The sequence below is a fragment of the Callionymus lyra genome, chromosome 1 (genome assembly GCF_982586985.1).
Source record: "Callionymus lyra chromosome 1, fCalLyr1.hap1.1, whole genome shotgun sequence".
Lineage (NCBI taxonomy): Eukaryota > Metazoa > Chordata > Actinopteri > Syngnathiformes > Callionymidae > Callionymus > Callionymus lyra.
The window spans coordinates 23,189,886-23,212,771 of NC_141818.1; the positions used below are offsets into that span (position 1 = coordinate 23,189,886).

Consider the following 22,886-nt stretch of genomic DNA (forward strand, 5'->3'; position numbering starts at 1 on the left):
GGGAAACCTAGAATCTTTACCAATAGACCACAGGGGAAATGGAATCGGATTCATAACATAGCTGTTTAATACTGCACGTGTGTGTCTAAACATCGAATTAAAAGGTCTCATTGGCTGACAGAACTCATTGCATAGCAAAAAAATAAGATTTCTATTGTTCCCATACCGGGAGTTGAACCCGGGCCACCTGGGTGAAAACCAGGAATCCTAACCGCTAGACCATATGGGAGATATGTCATCCAGCGAATGCTAAACAGGATCAACAAATTTTGATGGAAAAGAATGCTATTTGTTGGAATCTGATTCATAAGATAACTGTTAAATACTGCAGCCATATGTCTAAACATCGAAATAAAACGATCTCATGGGCAGAAAGAACTCATTGCACAGCCAAAAAACAAGATTTCAATTTTTCCCAAACTGGTAGTTGAACCCAGTCTACATGGGGGGAAAACAAGAATCCTTACCAATAGACCACAGGGGAAATGGGAGTCAGTGAGAATTCCATACAGTATCAACAAATTTTGATGGAAGAGAAAGCTCTAAGTTGGAATCTGATTCATAACATAGCTGTTTAATACTGCACGTGTGTGTCTAAACATTGAATTAAGGTCTCATTGGCTGACAAAACTCATTGCATAGCAAAAAAATAAGATTTCTATTGTTCCCATACCGGGAGTTGAACCCAGGCCACCTGGGTGAAAACCAGGAATACTAACCACTAGACCATATGGGAGATATGCCAAAAAGAGATTGCTAAACAGGATCAACACATTTTGATGGAAAAGAATGCTATTTGTTGGAATCTGATTCATATTATAGCTGTAAAATACTGCAGTTATGTTTCTAAACATCGAAATAAAACGATCTCGTTGGCAGAAAGAACTCATTGCACAGCCAAAAAATAAGATTTCCATTTTTCCCAATTTGGGAGTTGAACCCAGTCTACATGGGGGGAAATCTAGAATCTTTACCAATAGACCACAGGGGAAATGGGAGTCAGTTGGAATTCCATACAGTATCAATTAATTTTGATGGAAGAGAACGCTGTAAGTTGGAATCTGATTCATAACATAGCTGTTTAGTACTGCACGTGTGTGTCTAAACATCGAATTAAAAGGTCTCGTTGGATGACAAAACTCATTGCATAGCAAAAAAATAAGATTTCTATTGTTCCCATACCGGGAGTTGAACCCGGGCCACCTGGGTGAAAACCAGGAATCCTAACCGCTAGACCATATGGGAGATATGCCAAAGAGAGATTGCTAAACAGGATCAACAAATTTTGATGGAAAAGAATGCTATTTGTTGGAATCTGATTCATAAGATAACTGTAAAATACTGCAGCCATATGTCTAAACATCGAAATAAAACGATCTCATGGGCAGAAAGAACTCATTGCATAGCCAAAAAACAAGATTACAATTTTTCCCAAACTGGTAGTTGAACCCAGTCTACATGGGGGGAAAACAAGAATCCTTACCAATAGACCACAGGGGAAATGGGAGTCAGTGAGAATTCCATACAGTATCAACACATTTTGATGGAAGAGAAAGCTCTACGTTGGAATCTGATTCATAACATAGCTGTTTAATACTGCACGTGTGTGTCTAAACATCGAATTAAAAGGTCTCATTGGCTGACAAAACTCATTGCATAGCAAAAAAAATAAGATTTCTATTGTTCCCATACCGGGAGTTGAACCCCGGCCACCTGGGTGAAAACCAGGAATCCTAACCGCTAGACCATATGGGAGATATGTCATCCAGGGAATGCTAAAGAGGATCAACAAATTTTGATGGAAAAGAATGCTATTTGTTGGAATCTGATTCATATTATAGCTGTAAAATACTGCAGTTATGTTTCTAAACATCGTAATAAAACGATCTCGTGGGCAGAAAGAACTCATTGCACAGCCAAAAAATAAGATTTCCATTTTTCCCAATTTGGGAGTTGAACCCAGTCTACATGGGGGGAAATCTAGAATCTTTACCAATAGACCACAGGGGAAATTGGAGTCAGTGAGAATTCCATACAGTATCAATTAATTTTGATGGAAGAGAAAGCTGTAAGTTGGAATCTGATTCATAACATAGCTGTTTAGTACTGCACGTGTGTGTCTAAACATCGAATTAAAAGGTCTCGTTGGATGACAAAACTCATTGCATAGCAAAAAAATAAGATTTCTATTGTTCCCATACCGGGAGTTGAACCCGGGCCACCTGGGTGAAAACCAGGAATCCTAACCGCTAGACCATATGGGAGATATGCCAAAGAGAGATTGCTAAACAGGATCAACAAAGTTTGATGGAAAAGAATGCTATTTGTTGGAATCGGATTCATAAGATAACTGTAAAATACTGCAGCCATATGTCTAAACATCGAAATAAAACGATCTCATGGGCAGAAAGAACTCATTGCATAGCCAAAAAACAAGATTTCAATTTTTCCCAAACTGGTAGTTGAACCCAGTCTACATGGGGGGAAAACAAGAATCCTTACCAATAGACCACAGGTGAAATGGGAGTCAGTGAGAATTCCATACAGTATCAACTAATTTTGATGGAAGAGAAAGCTCTATGTTGGAATCTGATTCATAACATAGCTGTTTAATACTGCACGTGTGTGTCTAAACATCAAATTAAAAGGTCTCATTGGCTGACAGAACTCATTGCATAGCAAAAAAATAAGATTTCTATTGTTCCCATACCCGGAGTTGAACCCGGGCCACCTGGGTGAAAACCAGGAATCCTAACCACTAGACCATATGGGAGATATGCCAGAAAGAGATTGCTAAACAGGATCAACAAATTTTGATGGAAAAGAATGCTATTTGTTGGAATCTGATTCATAAGATAACTGTAAAATACTGCAGCTATATGTCTAAACATCGAAATAAAATGATCTCATGGGCAGAAAGAACTCATTGCATAGCCAAAAAATAAGATTTCTATTTTTCCCAAACTGGGAGTAGAACCCAGTCTACATGGGGGGAAATCTAGAATCTTTACCAATAGACCACAGGGGAAATGGGAGTCAGTGAGAATTCCATACAGTATCAATTAATTTTGATGGAAGAGAAAGCTGTAAGTTGGAATCTGAGTCATAACATAGCTGTTTAATAATGCACGTGTGTGTCTAAACATTGAATTAAAAGGTCTCATTGGATGACAAAACTCATTGCATAGCAAAAAAATAAGATTTCTATTGTTCCCATACCGGGAGTTGAACCCAGGCCACCTGGGTGAAAACCAGGAATCCTAACCGCTAGACCATATGGGAAATATGAGAGATTGCTAAACAGGATCAACAAATTTTGATGGAAAAGAATGCTATTTGTTGGAATCTGATTCATAAGATAACTGTAAAATACTGCAGCCATATGTCTAAACATCGAAATAAAACGATCTCATGGGCAGAAAGAACTCATTGCATAGCCAAAAAACAAAATTTCAATTTTTCCCAAACTGGTAGTTGAACCCAGTCTACATGGGCGGGAAACAAGACTCCTTACCAATAGACCACAGGGGAAATGGGAGTCAGTGAGAATTCCATACCGTATCAACGCATTTTGATGGAAGAGAAAGCTCTAAGTTGGAATCTGATTCATAACATAGCTGTTTAATACTGCACGTGTGTGTCTAAACATCGAATTAAAAGGTCTCATTGGATGACAAAACTCATTGCATAGCAAAAAAATAAGATTTCTATTGTTCCCATACCGGGAGTTGAACCCGGGCCACCTGGGTGAAAACCAGGAATCCTAACCGCTAGACCATATGGGAGATATGCCAAAGAGAGATTGCTAAACAGGATCAACAAATTTTGATGGAAAAGAATGCTATTTGTTGGAATCTGATTCATATTATAGCTGTAAAATACTGCAGTTATGTTTCTAAACATCGAAATAAAACGATCTCGTGGGCAGAAAGAACTCATTGCACAGCCAAAAAACAAGATTTCAATTTTTCCCAAACTGGTAGTTGAACCCAGTCTACATGGAGGGAAAACAAGAATCCTTACCAATAGACCACAGGGGAAATGGGAGTCAGTGAGAATTCCATACAGTATCAACAAATTTTGATGGAAGAGAAAGCTCTACGTTGGAATCTGATTCATAACATAGCTGTTTAATACTGCACGTGTGTGTCTAAACATCGAATTAAAAGGTCTCATTGGCTGACAAAACTCATTGCATTGCAAAAAAATAAGATTTTTATTGTTCCCATACCGGGAGTTGAACCCAGGCCACCTGGGTGAAAACCAGGAATCCTAACCGCTAGACCATATGGGAGATATGCCAAAGAGAGATTGCTAAACAGGATCAACAAATTTTGATGGAAAAGAATGCTATTTGTTGGAATCTGATTCATATTGTAGCTGTAAAATACTGCAGTTATGTTTCTAAACATCGAAATAAAACGATCTCATGGGCAGAAAGAACTCATTGCACAGCCAAAAAACAAGATTTCAATTTTTCCCAAACTGGTAGTTGAATCCAGTCTACATGGGGGGAAAACAAGAATCCTTACCAATAGACCACAGGGGAAATGGGAGTCAGTGAGAATTCCATACAGTATCAACAAATTTTGATGGAAGAGAAAGCTCTACGTTGGAATCTGATTCATAACATAGCTGTTTAATACTGCACGTGTGTGTCTAAACATCGAATTAAAAGGTCTCATTGGCTGACAAAACTCATTGAATAGCAAAAAAATAAGATTTTTATTGTTCCCATACCGGGAGTTGAACCCAGGCCACCTGGGTGAAAACCAGGAATCCTAACCGCTAGACCATATGGGAGATATGCCAAAGAGAGATTGCTAAACAGGATCAACAAATTTTGATGGAAAAGAATGCTATTTGTTGGAATCTGATTCATAAGATAACTGTAAAATACTGCAGCCATATGTCTAAACATCGAAATAAAACGATCTCATGGGCAGAAAGAACTCATTGCATAGCCAAAAAACAAGATTTCAATTTTTCCCAATTTGGGAGTTGAACCCAGTCTACATGGGGGGAAAACAAGAATCCTTACCAATAGACCACAGGGGAAATGGGAGTCAGTGAGAATTCCATACAGTATCAACAAATTTTGATGGAAGAGAAAGCTCTACGTTGGAATCTGATTCATAACATAGCTGTTTAATACTGCACGTGTGTGTCTAAACATCGAATTAAAAGGTCTCATTGGATGACAAAACTCATTGCATAGCAAAAAAATAAGATTTCTATTGTTCCCATACCGGGAGTTGAACCCAGGCCACCTGGGTGAAAACCAGGAATCCTAACCGCTAGACCATATGGGAGATATGCCAAAGAGAGATTGCTAAACAGGATCAACAAATTTTGATGGAAAAGAATGCTATTTGTTGGAATCTGATTCATATTGTAGCTGTAAAATACTGCAGTTATGTTTCTAAACATCGAAATAAAACGATCTCGTGGGCAGAAAGAACTCATTGCACAGCCAAAAAATAAGATTTCCATTTTTCCCAATTTGGGAGTTGAACCCAGTCTACATGGGGGGAAATCTAGAATCTTTACCAATAGACCACAGGGGAAATGGGAGTCAGTGAGAATTCCATACAGTATCAATTAATTTTGATGGAAGAGAAAGCTGTAAGTTGGAATCTGATTCATAACATAGCTGTTTAGTACTGCACGTGTGTGTCTAAACATCGAATTAAAAGGTCTCGTTGGATGACAAAACTCATTGCATAGCAAAAAAATAAGATTTCTATTGTTCCCATACCGGGAGTTGAACCCGGGCCACCTGGGTGAAAACCAGGAATCATAACCGCTAGACCATATGGGAGATATGCCAAAGAGAGATTGCTAAACAGGATCAACAAATTTTGATGGAAAAGAATGCTATTTGTTGGAATCGGATTCATAAGATAACTGTAAAATACTGCAGCCATATGTCTAAACATCGAAATAAAACGATCTCATGGGCAGAAAGAACTCATTGCATAGCCAAAAAACAAGATTTCAATTTTTCCCAAACTGGTAGTTGAACCCAGTCTACATGGGGGGAAAACAAGAATCCTTACCAATAGACCACAGGGGAAATGGGAGTCAGTGAGAATTCCATACAGTATCAACAAATTTTGATGGAAGAGAAAGCTCTACGTTGGAATCTGATTCATAACATAGCTGTTTAATACTGCACGTGTGTGTCTAAACATCGAATTAAAAGGTCTCATTGGATGACAAAACTCATTGCATAGCAAAAAAATAAGATTTCTATTGTTCCCATACCGGGAGTTGAACCCGGGCCACCTGGGTGAAAACCAGGAATCCTAACCGCTAGACCATATGGGAGATATGCCAAAGAGAGATTGCTAAACAGGATCAACAAATTTTGATGGAAAAGAATGCTATTTGTTGGAATCTGATTCATAAGATAACTGTAAAATACTGCAGCCATATGTCTAAACATCGAAATAAAACGATCTCATGGGCAGAAAGAACTCATTGCATAGCCAAAAAACAAGATTTCAATTTTTCCCAATTTGGGAGTTGAACCCAGTCTACATGGGGGGAAAACAAGAATCCTTACCAATAGACCACAGGGGAAATGGGAGTCAGTGAGAATTCCATACAGTATCAACAAATTTTGATGGAAGAGAAAGCTCTACGTTGGAATCTGATTCATAACATAGCTGTTTAATACTGCACGTGTGTGTCTAAACATCGAATTAAAAGGTCTCATTGGATGACAAAACTCATTGCATAGCAAAAAAATAAGATTTCTATTGTTCCCATACCGGGAGTTGAACCCAGGCCACCTGGGTGAAAACCAGGAATCCTAACCGCTAGACCATATGGGAGATATGCCAAAGAGAGATTGCTAAACAGGATCAACAAATTTTGATGGAAAAGAATGCTATTTGTTGGAATCTGATTCATATTGTAGCTGTAAAATACTGCAGTTATGTTTCTAAACATCGAAATAAAACGATCTCGTGGGCAGAAAGAACTCATTGCACAGCCAAAAAATAAGATTTCCATTTTTCCCAATTTGGGAGTTGAACCCAGTCTACATGGGGGGAAATCTAGAATCTTTACCAATAGACCACAGGGGAAATGGGAGTCAGTGAGAATTCCATACAGTATCAATTAATTTTGATGGAAGAGAAAGCTGTAAGTTGGAATCTGATTCATAACATAGCTGTTTAGTACTGCACGTGTGTGTCTAAACATCGAATTAAAAGGTCTCGTTGGATGACAAAACTCATTGCATAGCAAAAAAATAAGATTTCTATTGTTCCCATACCGGGAGTTGAACCCGGGCCACCTGGGTGAAAACCAGGAATCATAACCGCTAGACCATATGGGAGATATGCCAAAGAGAGATTGCTAAACAGGATCAACAAATTTTGATGGAAAAGAATGCTATTTGTTGGAATCGGATTCATAAGATAACTGTAAAATACTGCAGCCATATGTCTAAACATCGAAATAAAACGATCTCATGGGCAGAAAGAACTCATTGCATAGCCAAAAAACAAGATTTCAATTTTTCCCAAACTGGTAGTTGAACCCAGTCTACATGGGGGGAAAACAAAAATCCTTACCAATAGACCACAGGGGAAATGGGAGTCAGTGAGAATTCCATACAGTATCAACAAATTTTGATGGAAGAGAAAGCTCTACGTTGGAATCTGATTCATAACATAGCTGTTTAATACTGCACGTGTGTGTCTAAACATCGAATTAAAAGGTCTCATTGGATGACAAAACTCATTGCATAGCAAAAAAATAAGATTTCTATTGTTCCCATACCGGGAGTTGAACCCGGGCCACCTGGGTGAAAACCAGGAATCCTAACCGCTAGACCATATGGGAGATATGCCAAAGAGAGATTGCTAAACAGGATCAACAAATTTTGATGGAAAAGAATGCTATTTGTTGGAATCGGATTCATAAGATAACTGTAAAATACTGCAGCCATATGTCTAAACATCGAAATAAAACGATCTCATGGGCAGAAAGAACTCATTGCATAGCCAAAAAACAAGATTTCAATTTTTCCCAATTTGGGAGTTGAACCCAGTCTACATGGGGGGAAAACAAGAATCCTTACCAATAGACCACAGGGGAAATGGGAGTCAGTGAGAATTCCATACAGTATCAACAAATTTTGATGGAAGAGAAAGCTCTACGTTGGAATCTGATTCATAACATAGCTGTTTAATACTGCACGTGTGTGTCTAAACATCGAATTAAAAGGTCTCATTGGATGACAAAACTCATTGCATAGCAAAAAAATAAGATTTCTATTGTTCCCATACCGGGAGTTGAACCCAGGCCACCTGGGTGAAAACCAGGAATCCTAACCGCTAGACCATATGGGAGATATGCCAAAGAGAGATTGCTAAACAGGATCAAGAAATTTTGATGGAAAAGAATGCTATTTGTTGGAATCTGATTCATATTATAGCTGTAAAATACTGCAGTTATGTTTCTAAACATCGAAATAAAACGATCTTGTGGGCAGAAAGAACTCATTGCACAGCCAAAAAATAAGATTTCCTTTTTTCCCAATTTGGGAGTTGAACCCAGTCTACATGGGGGGAAACCTAGAATCTTTACCAATAGACCACAGGGGAAATGGAATCGGATTCATAACATAGCTGTTTAATACTGCACGTGTGTGTCTAAACATCGAATTAAAAGGTCTCATTGGCTGACAGAACTCATTGCATAGCAAAAAAATAAGATTTCTATTGTTCCCTTACCGGGAGTTGAACCCGGGCCACCTGGGTGAAAACCAGGAATCCTATCCGCTAGACCATATGGGAGATATGTCATCCAGGGAATGCTAAACAGGATCAACACATTTTGATGGAAAAGAATGCTATTTGTTGGAATCTGATTCATATTATAGCTGTAAAATACTGCAGTTATGTTTCTAAACATCGAAATAAAACGATCTCGTTGGCAGAAAGAACTCATTGCACAGCCAAAAAATAAGATTTCCATTTTTCCCAATTTGGGAGTTGAACCCAGTCTACATGGGGGGAAATCTAGAATCTTTACCAATAGACCACAGGGGAAATGGGAGTCAGTTGGAATTCCATACAGTATCAATTAATTTTGATGGAAGAGAACGCTGTAAGTTGGAATCTGATTCATAACATAGCTGTTTAGTACTGCACGTGTGTGTCTAAACATCGAATTAAAAGGTCTCGTTGGATGACAAAACTCATTGCATAGCAAAAAAATAAGATTTCTATTGTTCCCATACCGGGAGTTGAACCCGGGCCACCTGGGTGAAAACCAGGAATCCTAACCGCTAGACCATATGGGAGATATGCCAAAGAGAGATTGCTAAACAGGATCAACAAATTTTGATGGAAAAGAATGCTATTTGTTGGAATCTGATTCATAAGATAACTGTAAAATACTGCAGCCATATGTCTAAACATCGAAATAAAACGATCTCATGGGCAGAAAGAACTCATTGCATAGCCAAAAAACAAGATTACAATTTTTCCCAAACTGGTAGTTGAACCCAGTCTACATGGGGGGAAAACAAGAATCCTTACCAATAGACCACAGGGGAAATGGGAGTCAGTGAGAATTCCATACAGTATCAACACATTTTGATGGAAGAGAAAGCTCTACGTTGGAATCTGATTCATAACATAGCTGTTTAATACTGCACGTGTGTGTCTAAACATCGAATTAAAAGGTCTCATTGGCTGACAAAACTCATTGCATAGCAAAAAAAATAAGATTTCTATTGTTCCCATACCGGGAGTTGAACCCCGGCCACCTGGGTGAAAACCAGGAATCCTAACCGCTAGACCATATGGGAGATATGTCATCCAGGGAACGCTAAAGAGGATCAACAAATTTTGATGGAAAAGAATGCTATTTGTTGGAATCTGATTCATATTATAGCTGTAAAATACTGCAGTTATGTTTCTAAACATCGAAATAAAACGATCTCGTGGGCAGAAAGAACTCATTGCACAGCCAAAAAATAAGATTTCCATTTTTCCCAATTTGGGAGTTGAACCCAGTCTACATGGGGGGAAATCTAGAATCTTTACCAATAGACCACAGGGGAAATGGGAGTCAGTGAGAATTCCATACAGTATCAATTAATTTTGATGGAAGAGAAAGCTGTAAGTTGGAATCTGATTCATAACATAGCTGTTTAGTACTGCACGTGTGTGTCTAAACATCGAATTAAAAGGTCTCGTTGGATGACAAAACTCATTGCATAGCAAAAAAATAAGATTTCTATTGTTCCCATACCGGGAGTTGAACCCGGGCCACCTGGGTGAAAACCTGGAATCCTAACCGCTAGACCATATGGGAGATATGCCAAAGAGAGATTGCTAAACAGGATCAACAAATTTTGATGGAAAAGAATGCTATTTGTTGGAATCGGATTCATAAGATAAATGTAAAATACTGCAGCCATATGTCTAAACATCGAAATAAAACGATCTCATGGGCAGAAAGAACTCATTGCATAGCCAAAAAACAAGATTTCAATTTTTCCCAAACTGGTAGTTGAACCCAGTCTACATGGGGGGAAAACAAGAATCCTTACCAATAGACCACAGGTGAAATGGGAGTCAGTGAGAATTCCATACAGTATCAACTAATTTTGATGGAAGAGAAAGCTCTAAGTTGGAATCTGATTCATAACATAGCTGTTTAATACTGCACGTGTGTGTCTAAACATCAAATTAAAAGGTCTCATTGGCTGACAGAACTCATTGCATAGCAAAAAAATAAGATTTCTATTGTTCCCATACCGGGAGTTGAACCCCGGCCACCTGGGTGAAAACCAGGAATCCTAACCGCTAGACCATATGGGAGATATGTCATCCAGGGAATGCTAAAGAGGATCAACAAATTTTGATGGAAAAGAATGCTATTTGTTGGAATCTGATTCATATTATAGCTGTAAAATACTGCAGTTATGTTTCTAAACATCGAAATAAAACGATCTCGTGGGCAGAAAGAACTCATTGCACAGCCAAAAAATAAGATTTCCATTTTTCCCAATTTGGGAGTTGAACCCAGTCTACATGGGGGGAAATCTAGAATCTTTACCAATAGACCACAGGGGAAATGGGAGTCAGTGAGAATTCCATACAGTATCAATTAATTTTGATGGAAGAGAAAGCTGTAAGTTGGAATCTGATTCATAACATAGCTGTTTAGTACTGCACGTGTGTGTCTAAACATCGAATTAAAAGGTCTCGTTGGATGACAAAACTCATTGCATAGCAAAAAAATAAGATTTCTATTGTTCCCATACCGGGAGTTGAACCCGGGCCACCTGGGTGAAAACCAGGAATCCTAACCGCTAGACCATATGGGAGATATGCCAAAGAGAGATTGCTAAACAGGATCAACAAATTTTGATGGAAAAGAATGCTATTTGTTGGAATCGGATTCATAAGATAACTGTAAAATACTGCAGCCATATGTCTAAACATCGAAATAAAACGATCTCATGGGCAGAAAGAACTCATTGCATAGCCAAAAAACAAGATTTCAATTTTTCCCAAACTGGTAGTTGAACCCAGTCTACATGGGGGGAAAACAAGAATCCTTACCAATAGACCACAGGTGAAATGGGAGTCAGTGAGAATTCCATACAGTATCAACTAATTTTGATGGAAGAGAAAGCTGTAAGTTGGAATCTGAGTCATAACATAGCTGTTTAATAATGCACGTGTGTGTCTAAACATTGAATTAAAAGGTCTCATTGGATGACAAAACTCATTGCATAGCAAAAAAATAAGATTTCTATTGTTCCCATACCGGGAGTTGAACCCGGGCCACCTGGGTGAAAACCAGGAATCCTAACCGCTAGACCATATGGGAGATATGTCAAAGAGAGATTGCAAAACAGGATCAACAAATTTTGATGGAAAAGAATGCTATTTGTTGGAATCTGATTCATAAGATAACTGTAAAATACTGCAGCCATATGTCTAAACATCGAAATAAAACGATCTCATGGGCAGAAAGAACTCATTGCATAGCCAAAAAACAAAATTTCAATTTTTCCCAAACTGGTAGTTGAACCCAGTCTACATGGGCGGGAAACAAGACTCCTTACCAATAGACCACAGGGGAAATGGGAGTCAGTGAGAATTCCATACCGTATCAACGCATTTTGATGGAAGAGAAAGCTCTAAGTTGGAATCTGATTCATAACATAGCTGTTTAATACTGCACGTGTGTGTCTAAACATCGAATTAAAAGGTCTCATTGGATGACAAAACTCATTGCATAGCAAAAAAATAAGATTTCTATTGTTCCCATACCGGGAGTTGAACCCGGGCCACCTGGGTGAAAACCAGGAATCCTAACCGCTAGACCATATGGGAGATATGCCAAAGAGAGATTGCTAAACAGGATCAACAAATTTTGATGGAAAAGAATGCTATTTGTTGGAATCTGATTCATAAGATAACTGTAAAATACTGCAGCCATATGTCTAAACATCGAAATAAAACGATCTCATGGGCAGAAAGAACTCATTGCATAGCCAAAAAACAAGATTTCAATTTTTCCCAATTTGGGAGTTGAACCCAGTCTACATGGGGGGAAATCTAGAATCTTTACCAATAGACCACAGGGGAAATGGGAGTCAGTGAGAATTCCATACAGTATCAATTAATTTTGATGGAAGAGAAAGCTGTAAGTTGGAATCTGATTCATAACATAGCTGTTTAGTACTGCACGTGTGTGTCTAAACATCGAATTAAAAGGTCTCGTTGGATGACAAAACTCATTGCATAGCAAAAAAATAAGATTTCTATTGTTCCCATACCGGGAGTTGAACCCGGGCCACCTGGGTGAAAACCAGGAATCCTAACCGCTAGACCATATGGGAGATATGCCAAAGAGAGATTGCTAAACAGGATCAACAAATTTTGATGGAAAAGAATGCTATTTGTTGGAATCGGATTCAGAATCAGAATCAGAATCAGAATCAGAAAACCTTTATTAGTCCCGCGAGGGGAAATTCGGTTTAACAGCAGCACGAGAAATAAAAACACCCAGAAATAAAAACGAGAAATAAAATCTAAATGGAATAAAAGATAAATCTGCGCTATATAATATTTACACAATCATATTTACATAAATAACAAGAGGTGCAGTTAAATAGTTATCTAGGTGTGTTTTTGTTGTGGAGTCTGATGGCAGCAGGGAGGAAAGACCTGCGGTACCTCTCCCTCACACACCGGGGATGGAGCATCCTATCACTGATGGAGCTCCTCAATGCCCTCAGTGTGTGCTGGAGAGGGTGAGACAAGTTCCTCCTCATGGAGCCCAGCTTGCTCCGCATCCTCCCTCCAGTCACTTCCTCCACAGGATCCAGGGGGCGCCCTAGGACGTAACTGGCCTTCTTAATAAGGCTGTCCAGTTTAGCCCTATCCTTTGCTGTCATGCTGCTCCCCCAGCAGACCACACCGTTGAAGATGGCAGAGGCCACTACTGAGTCATAGAATGACTTCAGGAGCGGCCCCCGGACACCAAACGACCTCAACCTCCGGAGCAGGTAGAGTCTACTCCGCCCTTTTTTATAAAGAGCAGCAGTGTTATCCACCCAGTCCAAGCGGTTGTTGAGGTGAACACCCAGGAACTTGTAAGTCGTGACAATCTCAATGTCCTGTCCCTGGATGTTCAGTGGTGAGGGGGGGATGGAGGGACACCGCCGGAAATCCACGATCAACTCCTTAGTTTTGCTGGAGTTGATCTGAAGGTGGTTTTCCAGGCACCAGTCAACAAAGTCCTGGACAAGTCCCCGGTACGGCCCGTCATCCCCGTCCCTAATGAGGCCGACGATGGCGGAGTCGTCCGAGAACTTCTGCAGGTGACTGGTGGGAGACAGGTGTTGGAAGTCTGCAGTGTACAGTGAAAAGAGGAACGGTGCTAACACTGTTCCCTGGGGGACCCCTACACTGCACAGTACAGTCCTCGAAACACCATCCCGGGTCCTCACGAACTGTGGACGGTTGGTGAGGTAGTCCACAATCCAGTCCGTGAGGTGAGTGTCCGCTCCAGACAGCTCCAGCTTGTCCCTCAGGATGTTTGACCTGATGGTATTGAAAGCACTGCTTAGATCCAGGAAAAGGATCCTCACAGTGCTTCCAGGCAACTCCAGGTGAGAAAGTGCTCGGTGGAGAAGGAAGATGATGGCGTCCTCCACGCCGATGTCAGGTTGGTAGGCAAACTGCAACGGATCCATGGAGGAGCGCACCAGAGGACTCAGGTAACTAAGGACCAGCCGCTCCAGAGCCTTCATAAGGTGGGATGTCAAGGCCACAGGTCTGTAGCAGCTGGGATCCTTAGGGTGCTGAGTCTTCGGCACCGGTACCACACAGGACGTCTTCCACAGTAGTGGAACTCTTCCCAGGGTCAAGCTCATGTTGAACAGAAGTCCAACAATTTCACTTAACTGGTCAGAGCACGTCCTGAGTACTTTGCCACCGATGCCGTCTGGTCCAGGGGCCTTTGTTGTCTTGGTTCTCCTAAGCTGATTTCTCACCTGGAGAGGTGTGAGGGACAGGCTGGGATGGGGGGGCATTGTCCCCTGTGGAGTCAGCGGGGGGGCTGAAACAATACAAGCTCGGGGGAGAGGAGAAGGTAAGTGTAGAGGTGTGAATGGTTGAGCAGGGGGGGGAGCCGACACCTCAAACCTTGAAAAATAACTGTTTAAGTTGTCGGCCCAATTTTTATCCCCCGCTGCTACAGAGAGCCTGGTCTGATGTCCGGATATGGATTTCAAACCTCTCCAGACATCTCTGGTGTTGTTGTTGGCCAGACTCTCTTCCATCCTCCTCCTGTACCTCCCCTTTCCCTCCCTGATCTTTCTTCTCAGCTCCTTCTGGACTGCCATCAGATCCTCTTTGTTTCCTGACCTAAAGACTCTCTTCTTCTCCTTTAGGAGAGCCTTTATATCAGGATTGATCCAGGGTTTGTTGTTGGAGAAGCATCGTACAGTTCTTGTTGGTACAATGCTCTCCACACAGAAGTTTATGTAGTCCGTGACACATGAAGTTAGTCCGTCAATATCCTCCTTGTGGGACTCACTGAAGATGCTCCAGTCCGTGGTCTCAAAGCAGACCTGCAGAGCTTCCTCAGCTTCTTCAGACCACTTCTTGACTGAGCGAGTCACTGCTGGTTGCCTGCTCACAAGTGGCTTGTAAACAGGTAGGAGATGGACCAGACAGTGGTCAGCTCGTCCCAAAGGAGGAAGGGGGGATGATAAATAAGCGTCTTTAGTGTTCGCATAGAAAAGGTCCAGTGTGTTATTGTCTCTGGTGGCACAAGTGACGTACTGCGTGAATTTGGGCAGACAGGAAGAAAGAGATGCGTGATTAAAATCACCGGAGATGATAAAGAGGGCCTGAGGGCTCTGAGTCTGTAACCCGTTCACTACTCCAGTGATGACGTCACATGCTGCCTCCGCGCTCGCCGACGGTGGAATGTACACAAGCACCGCGACAACATGTGAAAACTCCCGTGGCAAGTAGAAAGGTCTCAGACTCAGCGCCAAAAGTTCAATGTCAGGACAGCAGTGTTGAACCTTTAAAGTAACGTGCCTGGGAAGGCACCACTTCTCGTTGACGAACACTGCCAGTCCTCCGCCCTTTCTCTTCCCGCTCATCTCCGTCCGGTCCGCGCGTAATAAGCAGAATCCATCCAGCGCAGCAATCGCGTCCGTGTGGTTCTGGTTCAGCCACGTCTCCGAGAGCATCAGCATGCTGCACCGTCGATATTCCGGGTCGAACCTGGTCGCCGCCGCGAGTTCGTCCATCTTGTTTGGCAGAGATCTCACGTTGCCCATGACGACGGACGGCAGCGCCGGTCGATAAGCTCTCCTCAGCTCCCGGCGTTTAACTCCGGCGCGGCGTCCCCGTCTCCGCTTCATAATATCCCGGGGGATGATGGGTCGCTCCTCCGGCCGCACCGCGGAGAAACGCAGCGCCAGCAGCTGATCCCGACTGTAGACGATGGCCATTACGCGCGCAGGACGCCCGTTGCGCACCAGAAAAAGCGATGAAAAACTTTCCTTTTTCACTGAAAGTTTCCAATTTTTATAGAAAACTGTCCGCGAGTCTTAAAGAGACAGTATGATGAAAAGAAAAGTTTGAAAAGACAGAGGCAAACCTCGGAAAAAAGTAATAAACCCAAAAAACACTCGGAGCTGCTGTTAAAGTCGCCGTCCTGTCGGCGCCATCTTGCATGTTGATGTTCATAAGATAACTGTAAAATACTGCAGCCATATGTCTAAACATCGAAATAAAACGATCTCATGGGCAGAAAGAACTCATTGCATAGCCAAAAAACAAGATTTCAATTTTTCCCAAACTGGTAGTTGAACCCAGTCTACATGGGGGGAAAACAAGAATCCTTACCAATAGACCACAGGTGAAATGGGAGTCAGTGAGAATTCCATACAGTATCAACTAATTTTGATGGAAGAGAAAGCTGTAAGTTGGAATCTGAGTCATAACATAGCTGTTTAATAATGCACGTGTGTGTCTAAACATTGAATTAAAAGGTCTCATTGGATGACAAAACTCATTGCATAGCAAAAAAATAAGATTTCTATTGTTCCCATACCGGGAGTTGAACCCGGGCCACCTGGGTGAAAACCAGGAATCCTAACCGCTAGACCATATGGGAGATATGTCAAAGAGAGATTGCAAAACAGGATCAACAAATTTTGATGGAAAAGAATGCTATTTGTTGGAATCTGATTCATAAGATAACTGTAAAATACTGCAGCCATATGTCTAAACATCGAAATAAAACGATCTCATGGGCAGAAAGAACTCATTGCATAGCCAAAAAACAAAATTTCAATTTTTCCCAAACTGGTAGTTGAACCCAGTCTACATGGGCGGGAAACAAGACTCCTTACCAATAGACCACAGGGGAAATGGGAGTCAGTGAGAATTCCATACCGTATCAACGCATTTTGATGGAAGAGAAAGCTCTAAGTTGGAATCTGATTCATAACATAGCTGTTTAATACTGCACGTGTGTGTCTAAACATCGAATTAAAAGGTCTCATTGGATGACAAAACTCATTGCATAGCAAAAAAATAAGATTTCTATTGTTCCCATACCGGGAGTTGAACCCGGGCCACCTGGGTGAAAACCAGGAATCCTAACCGCTAGACCATATGGGAGATATGCCAAAGAGAGATTGCTAAACAGGATCAACAAATTTTGATGGAAAAGAATGCTATTTGTTGGAATCTGATTCATAAGATAACTGTAAAATACTGCAGCCATATGTCTAAACATCGAAATAAAACGATCTCATGGGCAGAAAGAACTCATTGCATAGCCAAAAAACAAGATTTCAATTTTTCCCAATTTGGGAGTTGAACCCAGTCTACATGGGGGGAAAACAAGAATCCTTACCAATAGACCACAGGGGAAATGGGAGTCAGTGAGAATTCCATACAGTATCAACAAATTTTGATGGAAGAGAAAGCTCTACGTTGGAATCTGATTCATAACATAGCTGTTTAATACTGCACGTGTGTGTCTAAACATCGAATTAAAAGGTCTCATTGGATGACAAAACTCATTGCATAGCAAAAAAATAAGATTTCTATTGTTCCCATACCGGGAGTTGAACCCAGGCCACCTGGGTGAAAACCAGGAATCCTAACCGCTAGACCATATGGGAGATATGCCAAAGAGAGATTGCTAAACAGGATCAACAAATTTTGATGGAAAATAATGCTATTTGTTGGAATCTGATTCATATTATAGCTGTAAAATACTGCAGTTATGTTTCTAAACATCGAAATAAAACGATCTCGTGGGCAGAAAGAACTCATTGCACAGCCAAAAAACAAGATTTCAATTTTTCCCAAACTGGTAGTTGAACCCAGTCTACATGGGGGGAAAACAAGAATCCTTACCAATAGACCACAGGGGAAATGGGAGTCAGTGAGAATTCCATACAGTATCAACAAATTTTGATGGAAGAGAAAGCTCTACGTTGGAATCTGATTCATAACATAGCTGTTTAATACTGCACGTGTGTGTCTAAACATCGAATTAAAAGGTCTCATTGGCTGACAAAACTCATTGCATAGCAAAAAAATAAGATTTTTATTGTTCCCATACCGGGAGTTGAACCCAGGCCACCTGGGTGAAAACCAGGAATCCTAACCGCTAGACCATATGGGAGATATGCCAAAGAGAGATTGCTAAACAGGATCAACAAATTTTGATGGAAAAGAATGCTATTTGTTGGAATCTGATTCATATTGTAGCTGTAAAATACTGCAGTTATGTTTCTAAACATCGAAATAAAACGATCTCGTGGGCAGAAAGAACTCATTGCACAGCCAAAAAATAAGATTTCCATTTTTCCCAATTTGGGAGTTGAACCCAGTCTACATGGGGGGAAATCTAGAATCTTTACCAATAGACCACAGGGGAAATGGGAGTCAGTGAGAATTCCATACAGTATCAATTATTTTTGATGGAAGAGAAAGCTGTAAGTTGGAATCTGATTCATAACATAGCTGTTTAGTACTGCACGTGTGTGTCTAAACATCGAATTAAAAGGTCTCGTTGGATGACAAAACTCATTGCATAGCAAAAAAATAAGATTTCTATTGTTCCCATACCGGGAGTTGAACCCGGGCCACCTGGGTGAAAACCAGGAATCCTAACCGCTAGACCATATGGGAGATATGCCAAAGAGAGATTGCTAAACAGGATCAACAAATTTTGATGGAAAAGAATGCTATTTGTTGGAATCGGATTCATAAGATAACTGTAAAATACTGCAGCCATATGTCTAAACATCGAAATAAAACGATCTCATGGGCAGAAAGAACTCATTGCATAGCCAAGAAACAAGATTTCAATTTTTCCCAAACTGGTAGTTGAACCCAGTCTACATGGGGGGAAAACAAGAATCCTTACCAATAGACCACAGGGGAAATGGGAGTCAGTGCGAATTCCATACAGTATCAACAAATTTTGATGGAAGAGAAAGCTCTACGTTGGAATCTGATTCATAACATAGCTGTTTAATACTGCACGTGTGTGTCTAAACATCGAATTAAAAGGTCTCATTGGATGACAAAACTCATTGCATAGCAAAAAAATAAGATTTCTATTGTTCCCATACCGGGAGTTGAACCCGGGCCACCTGGGTGAAAACCAGGAATCCTAACCGCTAGACCATATGGGAGATATGCCAAAGAGAGATTGCTAAACAGGATCAACAAATTTTGATGGAAAAGAATGCTATTTGTTGGAATCTGATTCATAAGATAACTGTAAAATACTGCAGCCATATGTCTAAACATCGAAATAAAACGATCTCATGGGCAGAAAGAACTCATTGCATAGCCAAAAAACAAGATTTCAATTTTTCCCAATTTGGGAGTTGAACCCAGTCTACATGGGGGGAAAACAAGAATCCTTACCAATAGACCACAGGGGAAATGGGAGTCAGTGAGAATTCCATACAGTATCAACAAATTTTGATGGAAGAGAAAGCTCTACGTTGGAATCTGATTCATAACATAGCTGTTTAATACTGCACGTGTGTGTCTAAACATCGAATTAAAAGGTCTCATTGGATGACAAAACTCATTGCATAGCAAAAAAATAAGATTTCTATTGTTCCCATACCGGGAGTTGAACCCAGGCCACCTGGGTGAAAACCAGGAATCCTAACCGCTAGACCATATGGGAGATATGCCAAAGAGAGATTGCTAAACAGGATCAAGAAATTTTGATGGAAAAGAATGCTATTTGTTGGAATCGGATTCATAAGATAACTGTAAAATACTGCAGCCATATGTCTAAACATCGAAATAAAACGATCTCATGGGCAGAAAGAACTCATTGCATAGACAAAAAACAAGATTTCAATTTTTCCCAATTTGGGAGTTGAACCCAGTCTACATGGGGGGAAAACAAGAATCCTTACCAATAGACCACAGGGGAAATGGGAGTCAGTGAGAATTCCATACAGTATCAACAAATTTTGATGGAAGAGAAAGCTCTACGTTGGAATCTGATTCATAACATAGCTGTTTAATACTGCACGTGTGTGTCTAAACATCGAATTAAAAGGTCTCATTGGATGACAAAACTCATTGCATAGCAAAAAAATAAGATTTCTATTGTTCCCATACCGGGAGTTGAACCCAGGCCACCTGGGTAAAAACCAGGAATCCTAACCGCTAGACCATATGGGAGATATGCCAAAGAGAGATTGCTAAACAGGATCAACAAATTTTGATGGAAAAGAATGCTATTTGTTGGAATCTGATTCATATTATAGCTGTAAAATACTGCAGTTATGTTTCTAAACATCGAAATAAAACGATCTCGTGGGCAGAAAGAACTCATTGCGCAGCCAAAAAATAAGATTTCCTTTTTTCCCAATTTGGGAGTTGAACCCAGTCTACATGGGGGGAAACCTAGAATCTTTACCAATAGACCACAGGGGAAATGGAATCGGATTCATAACATAGCTGTTTAATACTGCACGTGTGTGTCTAAACATCGAATTAAAAGGTCTCATTGGCTGACAGAACTCATTGCATAGCAAAAAAATAAGATTTCTATTGTTCCCATACCGGGAGTTGAACCCGGGCCACCTGGGTGAAAACCAGGAATCCTAACCGCTAGACCATATGGGAGATATGTCATCCAGGGAATGCTAAACAGGATCAACAAATTTTGATGGAAAAGAATGCTATTTGTTGGAATCTGATTCATAAGATAACTGTTAAATACTGCAGCCATATGTCTAAACATCGAAATAAAACGATCTCATGGGCAGAAAGAACTCATTGCACAGCCAAAAAACAAGATTTCAATTTTTCCCAAACTGGTAGTTGAACCCAGTCTACATGGGGGGAAAACAAGAATCCTTACCAATAGACCACAGGGGAAATGGGAGTCAGTGAGAATTCCATACAGTATCAACAAATTTTGATGGAAGAGAAAGCTCTAAGTTGGAATCTGATTCATAACATAGCTGTTTAATACTGCACGTGTGTGTCTAAACATTGAATTAAGGTCTCATTGGCTGACAAAACTCATTGCATAGCAAAAAAATAAGATTTCTATTGTTCCCATACCGGGAGTTGAACCCAGGCCACCTGGGTGAAAACCAGGAATACTAACCACTAGACCATATGGGAGATATGCCAAAAAGAGATTGCTAAACAGGATCAACACATTTTGATGGAAAAGAATGCTATTTGTTGGAATCTGATTCATATTATAGCTGTAAAATACTGCAGTTATGTTTCTAAACATCGAAATAAAACGATCTCGTTGGCAGAAAGAACTCATTGCACAGCCAAAAAATAAGATTTCCATTTTTCCCAATTTGGGAGTTGAACCCAGTCTACATGGGGGGAAATCTAGAATCTTTACCAATAGACCACAGGGGAAATGGGAGTCAGTTGGAATTCCATACAGTATCAATTAATTTTGATGGAAGAGAACGCTGTAAGTTGGAATCTGATTCATAACATAGCTGTTTAGTACTGCACGTGTGTGTCTAAACATCGAATTAAAAGGTCTCGTTGGATGACAAAACTCATTGCATAGCAAAAAAATAAGATTTCTATTGTTCCCATACCGGGAGTTGAACCCGGGCCACCTGGGTGAAAACCAGGAATCCTAACCGCTAGACCATATGGGAGATATGCCAAAGAGAGATTGCTAAACAGGATCAACAAATTTTGATGGAAAAGAATGCTATTTGTTGGAATCTGATTCATAAGATAACTGTAAAATACTGCAGCCATATGTCTAAACATCGAAATAAAACGATCTCATGGGCAGAAAGAACTCATTGCATAGCCAAAAAACAAGATTACAATTTTTCCCAAACTGGTAGTTGAACCCAGTCTACATGGGGGGAAAACAAGAATCCTTACCAATAGACCACAGGGGAAATGGGAGTCAGTGAGAATTCCATACAGTATCAACACATTTTGATGGAAGAGAAAGCTCTACGTTGGAATCTGATTCATAACATAGCTGTTTAATACTGCACGTGTGTGTCTAAACATCGAATTAAAAGGTCTCATTGGCTGACAAAACTCATTGCATAGCAAAAAAAATAAGATTTCTATTGTTCCCATACCGGGAGTTGAACCCCGGCCACCTGGGTGAAAACCAGGAATCCTAACCGCTAGACCATATGGGAGATATGTCATCCAGGGAATGCTAAAGAGGATCAACAAATTTTGATGGAAAAGAATGCTATTTGTTGGAATCTGATTCATATTATAGCTGTAAAATACTGCAGTTATGTTTCTAAACATCGTAATAAAACGATCTCGTGGGCAGAAAGAACTCATTGCACAGCCAAAAAATAAGATTTCCATTTTTCCCAATTTGGGAGTTGAACCCAGTCTACATGGGGGGAAATCTAGAATCTTTACCAATAGACCACAGGGGAAATTGGAGTCAGTGAGAATTCCATACAGTATCAATTAATTTTGATGGAAGAGAAAGCTGTAAGTTGGAATCTGATTCATAACATAGCTGTTTAGTACTGCACGTGTGTGTCTAAACATCGAATTAAAAGGTCTCGTTGGATGACAAAACTCATTGCATAGCAAAAAAATAAGATTTCTATTGTTCCCATACCGGGAGTTGAACCCGGGCCACCTGGGTGAAAACCAGGAATCCTAACCGCTAGACCATATGGGAGATATGCCAAAGAGAGATTGCTAAACAGGATCAACAAAGTTTGATGGAAAAGAATGCTATTTGTTGGAATCGGATTCATAAGATAACTGTAAAATACTGCAGCCATATGTCTAAACATCGAAATAAAACGATCTCATGGGCAGAAAGAACTC

At 40.4% G+C, this 22,886-nt stretch overlaps 38 non-coding genes across 38 annotated transcripts; all 38 read right to left on the reverse strand.

The window, feature by feature from the left end:
- Positions 1-157: 157 nt before the first annotated feature.
- trnae-uuc (transfer RNA glutamic acid (anticodon UUC)) lies at positions 158-229 on the reverse strand. Its single transcript has one exon. It is a non-coding gene; the product is annotated as a tRNA-Glu (tRNA).
- Positions 230-664: 435 nt separating this feature from the next.
- On the reverse strand, positions 665-736 carry trnae-uuc (transfer RNA glutamic acid (anticodon UUC)). Its single transcript has one exon. It is a non-coding gene; the product is annotated as a tRNA-Glu (tRNA).
- Positions 737-1,173: 437 nt separating this feature from the next.
- trnae-uuc (transfer RNA glutamic acid (anticodon UUC)) lies at positions 1,174-1,245 on the reverse strand. Its single transcript has one exon. It is a non-coding gene; the product is annotated as a tRNA-Glu (tRNA).
- Positions 1,246-1,683: 438 nt separating this feature from the next.
- On the reverse strand, positions 1,684-1,755 carry trnae-uuc (transfer RNA glutamic acid (anticodon UUC)). Its single transcript has one exon. It is a non-coding gene; the product is annotated as a tRNA-Glu (tRNA).
- Positions 1,756-2,192: 437 nt separating this feature from the next.
- Positions 2,193-2,264, reverse strand: trnae-uuc (transfer RNA glutamic acid (anticodon UUC)). Its single transcript has one exon. It is a non-coding gene; the product is annotated as a tRNA-Glu (tRNA).
- A 437-nt stretch (positions 2,265-2,701) lies between these two features.
- trnae-uuc (transfer RNA glutamic acid (anticodon UUC)) lies at positions 2,702-2,773 on the reverse strand. Its single transcript has one exon. It is a non-coding gene; the product is annotated as a tRNA-Glu (tRNA).
- Positions 2,774-3,210: 437 nt separating this feature from the next.
- Positions 3,211-3,282, reverse strand: trnae-uuc (transfer RNA glutamic acid (anticodon UUC)). Its single transcript has one exon. It is a non-coding gene; the product is annotated as a tRNA-Glu (tRNA).
- Positions 3,283-3,713: 431 nt separating this feature from the next.
- On the reverse strand, positions 3,714-3,785 carry trnae-uuc (transfer RNA glutamic acid (anticodon UUC)). The gene has a single exon. It is a non-coding gene; the product is annotated as a tRNA-Glu (tRNA).
- A 437-nt stretch (positions 3,786-4,222) lies between these two features.
- On the reverse strand, positions 4,223-4,294 carry trnae-uuc (transfer RNA glutamic acid (anticodon UUC)). Its single transcript has one exon. It is a non-coding gene; the product is annotated as a tRNA-Glu (tRNA).
- Positions 4,295-4,731: 437 nt separating this feature from the next.
- On the reverse strand, positions 4,732-4,803 carry trnae-uuc (transfer RNA glutamic acid (anticodon UUC)). Its single transcript has one exon. It is a non-coding gene; the product is annotated as a tRNA-Glu (tRNA).
- A 437-nt stretch (positions 4,804-5,240) lies between these two features.
- trnae-uuc (transfer RNA glutamic acid (anticodon UUC)) lies at positions 5,241-5,312 on the reverse strand. The gene has a single exon. It is a non-coding gene; the product is annotated as a tRNA-Glu (tRNA).
- Positions 5,313-5,749: 437 nt separating this feature from the next.
- trnae-uuc (transfer RNA glutamic acid (anticodon UUC)) lies at positions 5,750-5,821 on the reverse strand. The gene has a single exon. It is a non-coding gene; the product is annotated as a tRNA-Glu (tRNA).
- Positions 5,822-6,258: 437 nt separating this feature from the next.
- trnae-uuc (transfer RNA glutamic acid (anticodon UUC)) lies at positions 6,259-6,330 on the reverse strand. The gene has a single exon. It is a non-coding gene; the product is annotated as a tRNA-Glu (tRNA).
- Positions 6,331-6,767: 437 nt separating this feature from the next.
- On the reverse strand, positions 6,768-6,839 carry trnae-uuc (transfer RNA glutamic acid (anticodon UUC)). The gene has a single exon. It is a non-coding gene; the product is annotated as a tRNA-Glu (tRNA).
- A 437-nt stretch (positions 6,840-7,276) lies between these two features.
- trnae-uuc (transfer RNA glutamic acid (anticodon UUC)) lies at positions 7,277-7,348 on the reverse strand. The gene has a single exon. It is a non-coding gene; the product is annotated as a tRNA-Glu (tRNA).
- Positions 7,349-7,785: 437 nt separating this feature from the next.
- On the reverse strand, positions 7,786-7,857 carry trnae-uuc (transfer RNA glutamic acid (anticodon UUC)). The gene has a single exon. It is a non-coding gene; the product is annotated as a tRNA-Glu (tRNA).
- A 437-nt stretch (positions 7,858-8,294) lies between these two features.
- On the reverse strand, positions 8,295-8,366 carry trnae-uuc (transfer RNA glutamic acid (anticodon UUC)). The gene has a single exon. It is a non-coding gene; the product is annotated as a tRNA-Glu (tRNA).
- Positions 8,367-8,741: 375 nt separating this feature from the next.
- Positions 8,742-8,813, reverse strand: trnae-uuc (transfer RNA glutamic acid (anticodon UUC)). Its single transcript has one exon. It is a non-coding gene; the product is annotated as a tRNA-Glu (tRNA).
- A 437-nt stretch (positions 8,814-9,250) lies between these two features.
- Positions 9,251-9,322, reverse strand: trnae-uuc (transfer RNA glutamic acid (anticodon UUC)). Its single transcript has one exon. It is a non-coding gene; the product is annotated as a tRNA-Glu (tRNA).
- A 438-nt stretch (positions 9,323-9,760) lies between these two features.
- On the reverse strand, positions 9,761-9,832 carry trnae-uuc (transfer RNA glutamic acid (anticodon UUC)). The gene has a single exon. It is a non-coding gene; the product is annotated as a tRNA-Glu (tRNA).
- A 437-nt stretch (positions 9,833-10,269) lies between these two features.
- Positions 10,270-10,341, reverse strand: trnae-uuc (transfer RNA glutamic acid (anticodon UUC)). The gene has a single exon. It is a non-coding gene; the product is annotated as a tRNA-Glu (tRNA).
- A 437-nt stretch (positions 10,342-10,778) lies between these two features.
- Positions 10,779-10,850, reverse strand: trnae-uuc (transfer RNA glutamic acid (anticodon UUC)). Its single transcript has one exon. It is a non-coding gene; the product is annotated as a tRNA-Glu (tRNA).
- A 437-nt stretch (positions 10,851-11,287) lies between these two features.
- trnae-uuc (transfer RNA glutamic acid (anticodon UUC)) lies at positions 11,288-11,359 on the reverse strand. The gene has a single exon. It is a non-coding gene; the product is annotated as a tRNA-Glu (tRNA).
- A 437-nt stretch (positions 11,360-11,796) lies between these two features.
- On the reverse strand, positions 11,797-11,868 carry trnae-uuc (transfer RNA glutamic acid (anticodon UUC)). The gene has a single exon. It is a non-coding gene; the product is annotated as a tRNA-Glu (tRNA).
- A 437-nt stretch (positions 11,869-12,305) lies between these two features.
- On the reverse strand, positions 12,306-12,377 carry trnae-uuc (transfer RNA glutamic acid (anticodon UUC)). Its single transcript has one exon. It is a non-coding gene; the product is annotated as a tRNA-Glu (tRNA).
- A 437-nt stretch (positions 12,378-12,814) lies between these two features.
- On the reverse strand, positions 12,815-12,886 carry trnae-uuc (transfer RNA glutamic acid (anticodon UUC)). The gene has a single exon. It is a non-coding gene; the product is annotated as a tRNA-Glu (tRNA).
- A 3,731-nt stretch (positions 12,887-16,617) lies between these two features.
- trnae-uuc (transfer RNA glutamic acid (anticodon UUC)) lies at positions 16,618-16,689 on the reverse strand. The gene has a single exon. It is a non-coding gene; the product is annotated as a tRNA-Glu (tRNA).
- Positions 16,690-17,126: 437 nt separating this feature from the next.
- On the reverse strand, positions 17,127-17,198 carry trnae-uuc (transfer RNA glutamic acid (anticodon UUC)). Its single transcript has one exon. It is a non-coding gene; the product is annotated as a tRNA-Glu (tRNA).
- Positions 17,199-17,635: 437 nt separating this feature from the next.
- On the reverse strand, positions 17,636-17,707 carry trnae-uuc (transfer RNA glutamic acid (anticodon UUC)). Its single transcript has one exon. It is a non-coding gene; the product is annotated as a tRNA-Glu (tRNA).
- A 437-nt stretch (positions 17,708-18,144) lies between these two features.
- Positions 18,145-18,216, reverse strand: trnae-uuc (transfer RNA glutamic acid (anticodon UUC)). The gene has a single exon. It is a non-coding gene; the product is annotated as a tRNA-Glu (tRNA).
- Positions 18,217-18,653: 437 nt separating this feature from the next.
- trnae-uuc (transfer RNA glutamic acid (anticodon UUC)) lies at positions 18,654-18,725 on the reverse strand. The gene has a single exon. It is a non-coding gene; the product is annotated as a tRNA-Glu (tRNA).
- Positions 18,726-19,162: 437 nt separating this feature from the next.
- On the reverse strand, positions 19,163-19,234 carry trnae-uuc (transfer RNA glutamic acid (anticodon UUC)). The gene has a single exon. It is a non-coding gene; the product is annotated as a tRNA-Glu (tRNA).
- Positions 19,235-19,671: 437 nt separating this feature from the next.
- trnae-uuc (transfer RNA glutamic acid (anticodon UUC)) lies at positions 19,672-19,743 on the reverse strand. Its single transcript has one exon. It is a non-coding gene; the product is annotated as a tRNA-Glu (tRNA).
- An 884-nt stretch (positions 19,744-20,627) lies between these two features.
- On the reverse strand, positions 20,628-20,699 carry trnae-uuc (transfer RNA glutamic acid (anticodon UUC)). Its single transcript has one exon. It is a non-coding gene; the product is annotated as a tRNA-Glu (tRNA).
- Positions 20,700-21,134: 435 nt separating this feature from the next.
- Positions 21,135-21,206, reverse strand: trnae-uuc (transfer RNA glutamic acid (anticodon UUC)). The gene has a single exon. It is a non-coding gene; the product is annotated as a tRNA-Glu (tRNA).
- A 437-nt stretch (positions 21,207-21,643) lies between these two features.
- trnae-uuc (transfer RNA glutamic acid (anticodon UUC)) lies at positions 21,644-21,715 on the reverse strand. Its single transcript has one exon. It is a non-coding gene; the product is annotated as a tRNA-Glu (tRNA).
- Positions 21,716-22,153: 438 nt separating this feature from the next.
- trnae-uuc (transfer RNA glutamic acid (anticodon UUC)) lies at positions 22,154-22,225 on the reverse strand. Its single transcript has one exon. It is a non-coding gene; the product is annotated as a tRNA-Glu (tRNA).
- A 437-nt stretch (positions 22,226-22,662) lies between these two features.
- trnae-uuc (transfer RNA glutamic acid (anticodon UUC)) lies at positions 22,663-22,734 on the reverse strand. The gene has a single exon. It is a non-coding gene; the product is annotated as a tRNA-Glu (tRNA).
- Between the last annotated feature and the right edge of the window lie 152 nt (positions 22,735-22,886).